Source organism: Etheostoma cragini, chromosome 1 (genome assembly GCF_013103735.1).
Source record: "Etheostoma cragini isolate CJK2018 chromosome 1, CSU_Ecrag_1.0, whole genome shotgun sequence".
In the NCBI taxonomy this organism is placed as follows: Eukaryota; Metazoa; Chordata; class Actinopteri; order Perciformes; family Percidae; genus Etheostoma; species Etheostoma cragini.
Genome location: NC_048407.1, coordinates 27541709 through 27554842, shown reverse-complemented (window position 1 = coordinate 27554842; position 13134 = coordinate 27541709). Strand labels below are relative to the sequence as shown.

At 40.4% G+C, this 13134-nt stretch overlaps 1 long non-coding RNA gene across 2 annotated transcripts in view; it reads right to left on the bottom strand.

Moving 5' to 3' along the window:
- LOC117947458 overlaps positions 1-13134 on the bottom strand; it is a 107484-nt gene that overhangs the window by 92926 nt on the left and 1424 nt on the right. For both annotated transcript variants that reach the window (XR_004657243.1, XR_004657242.1), the window contains exon 3: positions 1234-1303. This is a non-coding gene — a long non-coding RNA (uncharacterized LOC117947458). The remainder of the gene's footprint in view (positions 1-1233; positions 1304-13134) is intronic.

Sequence of the window (13134 nt, the reverse complement as noted above, 5' to 3'; positions counted from 1 at the left end):
TGATTGGCTGCTTAGAAATTAAGTGTTAACGAGCAGTTGGACAGGTGTACCTAATAAAGTGGCTGGTGAGTGTATATAAAGTACTGCAGTTTGCAAATGTTTCCCCAATCTTATTAATAATACACAACCATGACATTGCTTAACTGAGTCATTAAATATGCATATGCACATTGGGATTTAGTTTTCACAGATTTATAAAACATTCCCGACTAAATGCACCTAGAAAAACAGAACACTACAGTGGGCCAAGGGCATATTTTTACAGATAATTGAAATAAAAAACTGGAAATAAATCAAGCAAAATTATACTAATCTACTACAGTCCAACTACAATGAAAACTCTTTTTTTCAGACAACTTTTAATGCCCACCTGGGAAATTGAGTATTTAAGTTGAAAACTCTCCGTCGCAAAACAATATGGTACTACTATCAAGTTTCCCTAAAGTCAATGCAGACAAACCAACAGGTCAAAGATTAGTGGTTTGAAGTAGGGCATGACGTTATGATGACATGCATCATTGCAACAATATCAAAAATGTTTATTGTATATATATTTATATATATTGTTTCTATCACAATGTCAAAAACAACACTGGGTTACAGAGATCCTTGTAGTTATGTTTATTCTGCACTAAAGAGCATGATACAATAAGAAAACACTAGTACTTTTCATTTCAGTATTTAATTCACAAGTAGTATATAAAAAAGTGGGCTTAACTTGGTTATTTGTAATAGATTTTATATATGGAACTACAAGAAAACATGCCATTTGGTCATGATACGATATCAAGATATGAAATCCCAAGATATAATATCACCTAGGTTGAGAAAGAATATATTGGCCGTATAACTAATCACTAGTGTGAAGATAGAAAGAAATGGTCCTTTATGGAGTTTATGAAAAGTTTCCCTGATGCTGTTTGAAAGCCCCTTCTACAGTTATCACAAACAATTAGAAATGGTTTTAGGTTAGTTTAGGAATAATAGATTAACTCGAGAGCCAAGCAGACCCACTGTCCATCTCAGCCCAGTAGCATTGCCTCAGGACACTAACCAAGCCTTTGCCTGCCGTCTCTACAGTAAGTGCTATGATACAAGGCTGCCAGGGGCTTCAGCATATGCCACCAAATCCCCGGCGTCTCCCCAATGGAAAACAGACCCACCGCTAATGGAGGCATGATTTTCTGTATGTATGTACGTGAGTATGTCTGTCTGTCTCTGCCTCAGACTGACCTTCAGATGGCCCACTCCTCCCCACCGCCAAATGGCTTCACGGCTGGATGACGTTGCTTTGCCTGACTCGCTACATGTGGGAAACGGACAGAAAAATGGGTGAGCGTGAGGGAGACAGAGACCTTCGTATCTCTCCTTGACCTCTGAGTTCAAAGCAAAAGATTTGCTCTGTGAATCCAGAGACCACCGCAAGCATGAACTGTTCATCAGATGTGCATGCAAATAGCACCTTTGCACATGCCAACAGGTGTGCATACATTTATATATACAACCAAACAAATGGATATACAGTAGATACTCAAACAAAACATACACGCAAAAAATTGAAATCACAATGCTGGGACATTGCTTTAGAAGGATCTGTAAAACAACTTTGTTTACCTTGCTGAGAAAAGGAGTGAGGTTTGATAGATACAGTGAGACTACATACACAACCGTACAATGTTAAAAATCAAAAGAAGTACAGCAAACTCTGGCGCCAGTGTTATGATCACGAGCTATAATTAGCGGTGGTGTGTACACATTGTTCAAAATATAAACTCAATCTTTACACATAATGTCTTGTATAGCTTCTAAGTCATCCACCTATGTGTAAACAGTCTGCAAAGACTGCTGAGTGGAAACTGTTTCACTGAGGATCTGACCTGTCAGCCTTGGAAAGACCGGTCTATGTATTTATTTGTGTTGACTTTATTTATACTGCATGCATGCCTGTTGCCAGTCAAGCATGTCATTGCCCACGCAGTAACCTATTCACCGAAACCCAATTATAGAGCAAAAAAGTTTTAACATAAGTTCGGTACTACTTTTCTTGGCAATGGCCTGTGTCCCCAGTGTTTGTCTGCCATTCAAACATCGAAGAGGAGCTCTGTGCTACAGAGTGGCAATTGCTAGTTTTTAAAGCCGCTACAGACCTCTGTCACAGCTTGGTCGTATCAGCGGCATTTAGTAGATGTGTTGAGACGCAAAAGAGTTCCTCAACACCGCCTCTGGTGCTCCGCATGGTGCTCCTTCAGGTCAGCGGTAGCTGGTGGTTCCGTTATCCGAGAAAACTGTGGGTGACTCTTAGCCGGGGACAGAGCACCGTGAGCTGCCGGTTATGTCGGCGGAGATTATGGTTAAGTAAGGACTAGTGTGGGGAGTGCCTGTTGTTTTGTTTTCTGTCTAGCTAGATCTGGTGTAATGTTGTAGTTTTTCTAACGTTATTAGTTGTTGCGACAGCATGTGAAAAGAACTACGACATTTGCTAGGCAAAAAAAGAACGTTAATCTCATGATAAAAAATGTACGCCGTTAAAATGGTTTGCGTTAACGCCGTTAATAACACATTTAACTGACAGAACTAATAAATACAGGGATTTGTATAGGAGTATTGGGGCAAGATAAAGCCATCATTACAGTGCACATACACTGTCAAGACACAACCCCAGCACTGGCTACAAAGCAATCACTACAAATGTATTATCTTTCCTGTACAAGTCTATAATTAGTGATTCCCTTGTTATAAAGTAGGAATATGTTTCATGAAAGAATGAAAAGAAACTGATTACTTCAAACCTTAACCCTGTCCTATTTCTTGGAGATAGGTTTATAGCAGGCAAAGATAAGAGGAAAGCTACAGGGAGGCACTTTATAATGTGTCTCGGTATCAGGGAGCATGAGGGGAGTTCAGAAACAGAGTGGATTGAGAAGCCTGGGGCTTATGTCTTCAAATCACAGCTTTCCCAAGCACTGTCTCTGCTTTATAACAGTTAAGATGTTAGACGGACGGGAATTAGTTTAGACAGTGTACATTTAAAGATGCTCTTATAGTCTCCGTGTATGTGTGTGTTCATTACACACACACACACACACACACACACACACACACACACACACACACACACACAATAATATTATCATCAATAACACTAACTTACAATATCTCTAGTGGCTACTGTGCATATATAGCAATTAGTTTACAATACACTGCCCATATCTAGAAGGTATTTTAGGAGTGGAGGGGTTTATGCTAGCATCCATAAAACATAAAGGGGTCACATTAAATTGCAAGGGAGAGAGGAGATGAGACAAGACTAATTATCTTTATGGCCTGACAGCAATATTTTATTTAACTTCAGCACTGGCTCCTTTGCTATGTTGGCCAGTGTGGGCAGTGGACATAACAAGATTTACTCCCTGGGGTGCAGCGGAGCAAGTTTTTGTGACAGCTATGATCCCCCATACACTGCCAAACTGTAATATACAGATGTGATGTATTCATTCATTTCATTCTCGTTGGCAAAATACAAAAGGCAACTGTACTACTAAAAATCCACATCACCCGAATGCTTTCACGCTTCGATTGCTGCCATGGTAATCAATCTCCAAATTAATATTTGAATGCTTACTTGTTTTGTATTATTATTATATATGCATAACGCCAAAAATGGATAGTTGTGTGTAGGGGCGTAAGGGAGTGTTGGGCGGTAATACGGTAAACCATGGGCTCTTAAAAATAGCAACGGTATCAGTTTCAATAGTTCCTATTGAAACAGTAGGTAACATCAGTTTCAATAGTTCCTATTTAAACTGAACAGTTCCTTTGGTATTAAGGAGAATTCCAGCGATTTTTTACAACAATCTTGATTATCATAAATATGTGTGTAATTTCAATTGAAAAAAAACCCCGACCCGAATCATTGCAGGCAACACGGAGTAGCTGCAGCAACATGTATGCCCTTCCACTGTAATATACAACCTAAGACGGCAGTTTTAGGTCTTGACAGACATAAAATGCATTAAAATGTCTGTGCTACATAAACAGCGCCCTTACGTGACAACAAGATGCGTTTTCAACTCAAACATCGTTTAAGTTCACCTACCCTGGTCCCTGTCTCGATCCCGCCAGTAGATGGTAGCTTGTTAGTTGAGCACCGAGTGACCTGGTCTCAAAGAACACAACTTCTTCAGTTTGGCAGCATTTCAGGTTCCGACCTAATGAAAAAGGGAGAGGTGTTTCAGTATTAGTGTTTGATATTCAGTTTCTTAATGGTGTGGGCACAAGCCAACAGTTTGGTGACGCCATCTGAGCCTTACGTCATAATTTTTAATTTGTCGCAGCAGTACCGTACATCGCGGTAAAATAGGGAGGAGGTTCGACACAAAACTTCAAAAGGAAATCACAAAAGTGATATTTGGGACAGCCCTAAAAAAGAAAAAGAGGCCTGGATTATGACGAATTCAACTCTAACACTAAGAAAATGCCATAAATAACACAGATGACTGAGACAAGAAGGCAGTCTGGGAGAAGACCAGGCTGTAACAGAGAGAAGACAGAAGGAGGAGAGAGAGGAAAAAACAGAAAAATAAATTGAAACACCCAAGAACAGAGAAGAGGGAGGGAGAGTGGTGTCATGGGAGTTGAGAGAGGCTAGTGCCATGCTATTGAGCGCCTGGAAGAGCACAGTCTCTGATTTCTTCCCTTTCTGCCTTTTTTCCCTTTCAAAGAACACTTGAAAGCTGTTCTGAGGTATCGAGCAGGTAGGAGTGTACGGTGTGGCGGACTGGGACCAAGAATGGGCAGGGCTGAGTAAAGCAGCTCCCTATTTTTCTATCCAAAGTAGAGAAGTGAAGGACTCAGAGGTCCAAAGGCCCAGCGGCCCAGAGCTCCAGCGAAGCGTCTCTGAAGAGCCTTCAACTGGGCAGAGGTGGAAATTGGAGGCATGAGGCTGGGCACCCAGGATGAAGGCAAACCCAAAAAGCTGCCTAAAAAGTAGCTAGGCTTGCAAAAAGGAGAGATATTAGATGGTGCGGTTTTACCAAAACAGCAAAATAATTGACATTGTCATTCCCAATTGTTTTACACCATGGATTAGAACCCTTTTGTATTAATTCCCATGATCAAGCAAGTTTCAGACAAGTAGCAACACTTGTGCCAAAGAAAATACAGTATATTAACCCATGCTATGTTTGTGAGCATCCTTAATTTGAGTCATTATGAAATTGTTTTTATTGAGACTTGCATAACGCTGCTGAATTAAAGTAGGCTGGAAGGCAGTATTGACTCAATACAGATATTTCCTAAGTTTTAAACTTCAAACAGTATCAATTATAGAAATTGGCTCAGAGGACTGAATCAATAACGTATTCAGCTGCAATTGCCAGGAGATTAGGGGAGAGATGAGCTAAGTGCGAACCCACAGGACTGCCTAGATCTACTGCATGGTGGATGCTCCAGTAAACTAAGTAGCTTCAGATGATCAAACAGGAGGTATTCCAATCAAACACTGCATAAAGCTGGAGTAGCAGAAGCTGTTAATACAGTGTTAACCTCTAGAGAACTGCTTTCAAGCCTCGACTAAAAAATGTGAATGGAGATGTGGCACTGTAGTTTCACAATGTCACAAAGTCCATTCACACTGTATAAATTGTTACTATATGTTAGGAAAATGATGATACATACTATTTCTTAGATTATTATTAAAACTGTTTGCATTATAATACCATGTTAAACTGATCACTCTAAACAAGACAACCATGGAGTCATCGTTTGTCCTCGTGAAAGGCACAGGATGTTTCTGGGGGCAGAGCAGGGATAGGAGATTCCCAGACCGAATGAGATAAACTGACAACATCAACTTTGTTATGACTTTGTATCAAAATCCACTTTGTATAAATAAGCGGCTGTAGAGAGCTTCCAGTTAGGCATTTTCTGTACTATTCTGTACCATTCTGTAGTGTGGAAACTGGCTCCTTGTGTTCTGTAAAAAGTCAGTAAGTAAAAATGAACTTTTGATATAACTTCAATGGTCTCTTGATAATGAAATGATTCTAACACTAGGTAACTAACTAACTAACTAACTAACTAACTAATCTGCAATTCACTAAACAAATTCATCTACATAACCTGGGAAAGTTGGATAGTCAAACTGATGAGACACAAAGTAAAGAACCAAAAACAGTTATCCTGACATCCATAATGAAAATAAAGTGTTAGTTGGGCTACTCAACAAAATCAGAAACATCTATTAGGGTATCATAAATTAGGGTATAAATAACAGACTTGTCCGGAGATGTGGATGGAAAAACCAAAAGCATAGTCTAAGCTTTCAGTACAAAGTTCTGCAACCAAATACATACCAATCACGGCTGCTGTAACTCTACACTTCCACTCTAACCCAGTTCATAATGTCATATTGTTCATTACAGCAGCTAACTGTTTGCTTTACATTGAAAGCTACGCTAGTTCTGCTCAAGCCCTGATAGCTCTCACCATCGTTTAGCGACTTTCTCGCTAACAGCACAGATGTTTACTAGCTATTCAGTTTTGTAAGCTACTTTAGCTTAGCAGTTAAGGATGGCTTCTCTCTCTCCCTCTCACGCTCCTTGTTCATCAGCATGTGAAATGTTTAGCTATTCCTCTGCCTCCTGTCGTGATAATTGTACACATAACAAATTGAGTTTGCTGTGTTGAGGCGAGGCTCCGCACCAGGGAAACTCGACCGTTTAACGTTGCTGCTATTTTGCTGCTATTGTTATAGCTATTGTTATAGCTAATATTGCTATAACTTTGCGCCCAGTAGTCAGTGTGGAACAACCTCATGTAGGTTGTGTTAGCCCTCCCCTGGCAGCAGCCACGATGAAAGAAGCAGAGCCCATCTGGTGTCAGATCCATGGAAAAGAGACAGCAAACTGTTTGGTAATTAAGAAAAAAAAGTTCACTTGTCAATCGTGCTGAATAATGGAGCTCAGCAGGTAGACTTGCCGCGCCGCCAGAAACATCTGATAATAATAATAATACAGAAGTAAGAAATATACAACCTAAATTCCATATAATTCTCTGTTCTGCTGTCAACTCTGTGTGTGTGTGTGTGGGAGGGGGGAAGAAAACAGAGAAAGGGGAAAGGCAGAGAGGCTAAATTCCCCACTGAAGGGTTTGGAGAGGCATCCCTAGTACGCAGCTACGTTATGTATTATCAGACGTAATTAACGGCTGAAATTCCATCATCGTGAACATTTCAAGAATTATTTTTTCTAACTTATAATGACAATAAGAAGAAGAAGAAGAAGAAGAAGAAGAATATTATATCAACAACCAATATACGGTGCATTGCTCAAAAACCCAAATGTTTTGTTTCATCTATCTAGTGCAGTTTTATTTTGGTGTGCAGTTCCTATTTTCTCTCTCCTCTGCATTCTATTAAGCCATTGATTGAGCGCCTATCTCAGCCCAGCTGTATTTGATTGTTCACTCACTTGCAATAATTTCCTGATCCTGTTTCGGCTGTTAATCCCAAAAAAAAATCTAAATCACTGTCACAAGTCACATGGACAGGAAGTTAACTCTGGTCTGCCAGTCCACCACGGTGTTTGCAAAGAAATCATACATCTAAATATCACATGCTCTATTTCCAAAGATAAACAGTACTGAGAACTAAGGGTATTAATCTTCAGCTCTGGCTTGTTAAACAATTAAGGGTAACTGTTATCAGATTGCCTGTGGTTGACTCTCACAAACATGCATTAAAAACAGACATAAACCCAAATACACACTGAAATGCATTCATATATGTACAAACCCACTCCTCCACAGTATCAGCTTTACACTGTATAAATCTATTGACATAGCCATGCCATATCAGTGACACCTTCAATCTTTACAGGCCCTTCTCCCTGAAAGCCTCTGTTGCGACACAATCATTACAAATTGATTGCAAAATAGCTAACAATCATGATTAAATCATTAAATTCTTGTCTACGCTTCAGAGAATGGGGAGAAAATTAACTTCCCACCAACCTCATTTTTTTCCGAACACGAAATAATGATTTTCTGCCAGTCTAATTACAAAGCCAACATCTGATCAAGCCCGCATCCAGAGGGGATTATCACATGCACCAGTATTAGACCTCATTACCAGCCTGAGTGCAGAATTATTACATCTTGTAATTGGATGGTGAGATTTATATACAGATCAGGCCAGTTTCTGTAAGATTGTAATTACAGGCTTCGTTGGTTAGCTACTTATCACTCAGCAGTGGAGTGCTGGAAATCGGCGCGTGGAAGAGCATTTCATTAATCCCTCACCCTGTCTGAGGGGGGTACACTGTGCCTTCCATGTCTGTTTTAGGGACAACATCATCATTCGCACATCAAACAATTTATCACCTCCTCCTTTGCCCCATACCTGGCCAGAGAAGCTGTTTCCTGAGCTCTTAAATGAACAAGTTTGGGGAATTTGTCTCAATAAACCCTCCACTTTTATTGTTGACTGAGCCCAATTTTCTAATTACCCAAGATAAGTATGTAGAATATGCCCTTAACAGAGGCATTGTGATGAACCGTGCTTTAGAATTAGCTGGCTAGGTTGAACAGGCAAAAGGCTCATCACACGGCAACTGAGAATGAGTGTATATCCGTATATCCGTGTGTGCATATAGGGGTTTGTGAACCTATTTATTTGCCTTCACCCATTGATACATCCCAGAGAGCACAGTATCTTTCTCTTCTCTCTGTTGGCAAAGGCTCTTCTAGTTGCCTTTAGCTCACCTACATTATTGAACACACTTTCTACACTTTTATCTTAAGGATGTCCTTAATTAATGGACCGGGACATTTGTTAAACACCTCACTTTCCATGGCACAAATCTGCCAAGTGTGATTAGACAGTGTGCTCTAGTTCATCAGCAGAGCAAAAGAGTAAGATAGAGTGACTTCTGCAGCCATTATCATCTTTACTCGTCACAACTCAAGCAATTGCTGCTCTACTTCCAAACAGGTCACCCACGATAAACCAAAGTAAATCTCCTCTGACAATGTCAAGTTCAGACACCTTTTACATATGGTAATAAATTGAAAACGGGATTGAGGCAAAACTTGAGGCAAATCTTTAGGCAAATAAAATGAAAAATGACAGATGGAGGAAAAACAAGAAATATGTGTTGTAACGTGAAGCTGATGGAACACATGTCATTTGCATTTACATGTCCGCCATCCTGCAACTCAGCAAGAAACGCCTTGATCCACGTGTCGGCGTGACACTGGCGGGGAGGAAAAGAAAGCATCAGCACCTCTTCACAGTTAACACACATACAACTTACTTTCTCTCTGCATATCACTCAGCCCTCCCCTGTAACAATCAATACAGGCCTACATTTTATGAGACAAGGAGTTAACTTGTTCAATTATGCCACAGACAGCTCCATTCTTTTGTAACAAGTAATCTGGGTAGTGAAATCAATACTGACAGGCTCACGGCACGCTAGCTAATTTCATATTACCTCCAGCCAATGGAGGAGCAGCTCGTAATGGAGCTGTAGTTCCACTTCATTATAAGAAAGGGGGGGGGGGGATCAATACTAGCACAGACGCACAGCGCCCACATTAACACATACACACACAAGCAAAACTGACAGATTTTTTACACATGGACTAACACAAACAGAACCTGGCAAAGAGGGCAACTCTGCTACTACGGAGCCCCCGAGGGGCTACACTCAGATGTCTGATGCAGGGCAGATGGAGTGGGGGGTGGATGAGGGTCCAGGGTCATAACCCCCCCAAAATAAATTACACTTCGAATCGTCAGCAAACATGTGCGCACAAACACTACCGCTAACTAATGCACACCTATCTTTTTTAAACTGAAAAGCAATCCTGAGGGAAATATCCCCGTTTCTATTCACTGATCTTCCTTAGAACACACACAAACACACGCATGCACACAATTAACACTTCTTCACAACAAGGTCATAATCTGAATCAGAGGTTGACTACTGAGAGGGAAATGGAAAAAGAAGAGAAAAAATAAGGGAGGATAACCTTCAGATGGTGGATCAAGTCTTTGACCTCTGAAGCTAATTACAAATTAAACTCCATATCTTCTTTTGTAAAAAAAATAAATAAAATATATATATAAATATATATATATATCCATTCTTTTTCTACCCATTATTGTTATCACTCAGTAGGATTAGCTGGGGAATAAGGGGATGATGTTGTCTAAGCCGATGTCAACTGTACAATTACTCAACTCATCCATCGCTTTCCAAGAAGACACTGTAGATTAAGATAAGCCGTCTTGAGAAAGAATGGGGATGTAAAGCCTTTGACAATTACAGAGTACACATGGCACAGGGTGACTATTGCTCTTGGTAAACAAACTAAATACTCATTAGGCTTCATTTTGACATTACTTCTTTCATAACTTCCTATTATACAATTTAGATTTATTGCACTCATTAATAATCTTTACCAGGTTAGGCTACAAACACCATGACAGCAGCGTCATTTAGCTTTAGCAAAGGGCACTTGCCGAATGGACGGCTACGGGAGAACACATCTCAACTGCGTTGGGCGAGAACCCGATTAAATGCATTTTAATCTAAATATCCGTCAATATGCTTTATTGTGCCACTATTCCATATGGAGCTCCAGTTATCACGCAGACGGGTTTATGAGCCTGACAGAGTTGTGCAACACTGGGGCTCATCAGTCCTCTGCAATTAACAGGCTGGCAATGTCTCAGCAATAGGGGGCACAGGCCTGTAACTAATGCCTGGCTTTTGGTGGGAATGCATTCAATGCTCAATTATTCACTGGAGCTTCCCAACATTTATTAACAATTATGTGTACACAGCATCCATCCCATGCTAAAATTAGTTTGTTTGAAAAACGTTTTCATTCCTGAATTCGGATCATTGTTTTCCTTATTAAGACCAAAGAGAGTATGTCAGTTGTGGCCATTCACTATATCTGTGTGGATAGCAGATGTATAAGTCACACATTTTATGATGCACTTGCTCTCCTGTTGCAATGTTGCTTAACCTCCTTGTCTGGAAGAAAATGTCGGTTTTCCCCTCTGTGGTAATGTTTATTTGTACCATAATTTGGTATCAGACTGCCCCCATTTCTCATTATCTTCATCAAACCCTAAAGTTGAAAGGAAGAAAATCATTTCTTTTAACTTTTCAATTAAATGCTTTTTTAAATATGTATTATTAATGATCTAAATTAATATTTTAATACTGATTGAATTGTTTACATTAGAGACCAGGGGATCCACTTCCTTAGAAGGCAAACATATTTGTTTGCTGAATCAGTTTTTCTTTAAAGTGGATGTAATGTAATATGCATAGGCTTTCATGATAAATGGACCTTTGCAATTGATGAACAAATGTATGTGTTGTCTTTTTTTTACTTTTGTGTTTTGCTGTGATTTCATGCTGCAGACTGATGTTCAAGGCAAATTTCCCATTGGGACAATAAAGGATATATCATCGTATCTTAGATCACTTCTTAGGTTAGGAACAAAATTATATTATTGCAGACAATGAGTTTACAAATGGAAAACAATATCAATCACCTTTTATAGCACTATGTGCTTGAGAGCAAGAATAAAAAAACAGAGACAGGCAGAGCAGGAGTTGAGGGATTGAAGACTCCGACTCACTCTCGCCCATTTTCACCTCCCATTATCTGATTAGCCTCCCATTTCTTCCCCATCAGTGCAGTGACCTGGATTTCGGTAGGATAGTGATGGTCAGCGAGGGCAGGGTCTGGTGAGAGGGGCCAAACCATTTGGGGTGGCGGAACCATAAATCAGCAGCGGGAGAGAAGATAGAGGGGGATTTATAAAGATGTTGTGCTTGGCCAGCCCACTTGTGGACACTGTGATGAATTCACAAGCCCATTGCCAAGGCAAACTACTTCATTATACCATGGCCCAGTGGTCATTAATCTCCCTGGGAGGCCAGTATCCTGGGGGATCGCCAGACCAGAGAATTTATTCAGGCCTGGAGGTACCCATTTCATTAGGCATTCAATCTGTTCAGTCCCCCTCTTTCCCTCTTCATCCCTCTCTGTCTTTACTTGCCATCACCATAGTTTGTATTATCTAATAAATTGGAGCTCAATTTCTCTCTGTGTGTTGTCTTTATTGTAACAAATTACTCATTCACACAACATTCACCGAAATGTTTAGTGCATTCAAATACTGGCTTTTATTGACACATGGGTTAGATTCAGCTCCAGTTAGATTTGTATTGAAATACGCTATTTTGGTTTGTGTAACCACACATGTAATAATGCATCATATCTGACGACCACAATTTCTTGTGAGTTGTGTATTTGTGTATCACTGATTATTATAGTAATCACAGCAAAACAGCTACTGCACTTGGGTACTGAGGGGCCAACACTGCAAGTTGTGCAACAGACAACCCTGCAGCACATGTGACAGGGAGGTGAGGCAGAGTCGAGACAGAGACGAGATTCCCAACTGGCTACTTCGGTCCTGTAATGGTGTCATTACTGGGGGCAAGTGCTGCTGGCCCAACATGTTACAGGAGGGCCAACATTCAGTGATTACTTATTAATGCTGGGGCTCCTTATTCCACACACACACGCACACACACACACACACAGAGAAAACAAATATGCTATTCCCTCCATCTATTACTGTGATCAAACAGATGCACCTGGACACAGAAACACAGCTGCATACACGCACATAACTATGCCTGTCCACAGACACATGCTTCAAGGTGAATGAGTGTTGCAAGTGACATTGTGAATATCAGAGGATATCCATATTTATCTTCAGCCAGGACTTGCTAAACAATTCAGGTTATTTGTAGTGACATTATGTGGAACTGCTAAGTGGTAACACTGTCAGACACAACCACAAACATTCATGCATATTATTCTTGTCTTACACACACATACACTGTTTTGCTATCTCTCACACACAGCCCAGGAAATATTCATATTAAATACATCCCAGTGACTTCCTCTCATGTTGTGAGGTCTGTAATACCACCATGTCGGCCACACTTGCACCCTCAGTCTTATCATGTGATCAGACCTTGCATCTGGAAACGTAGGGAAGGCTTCATCTTTCTATGTTTCCTTGCTCCTCTCCCT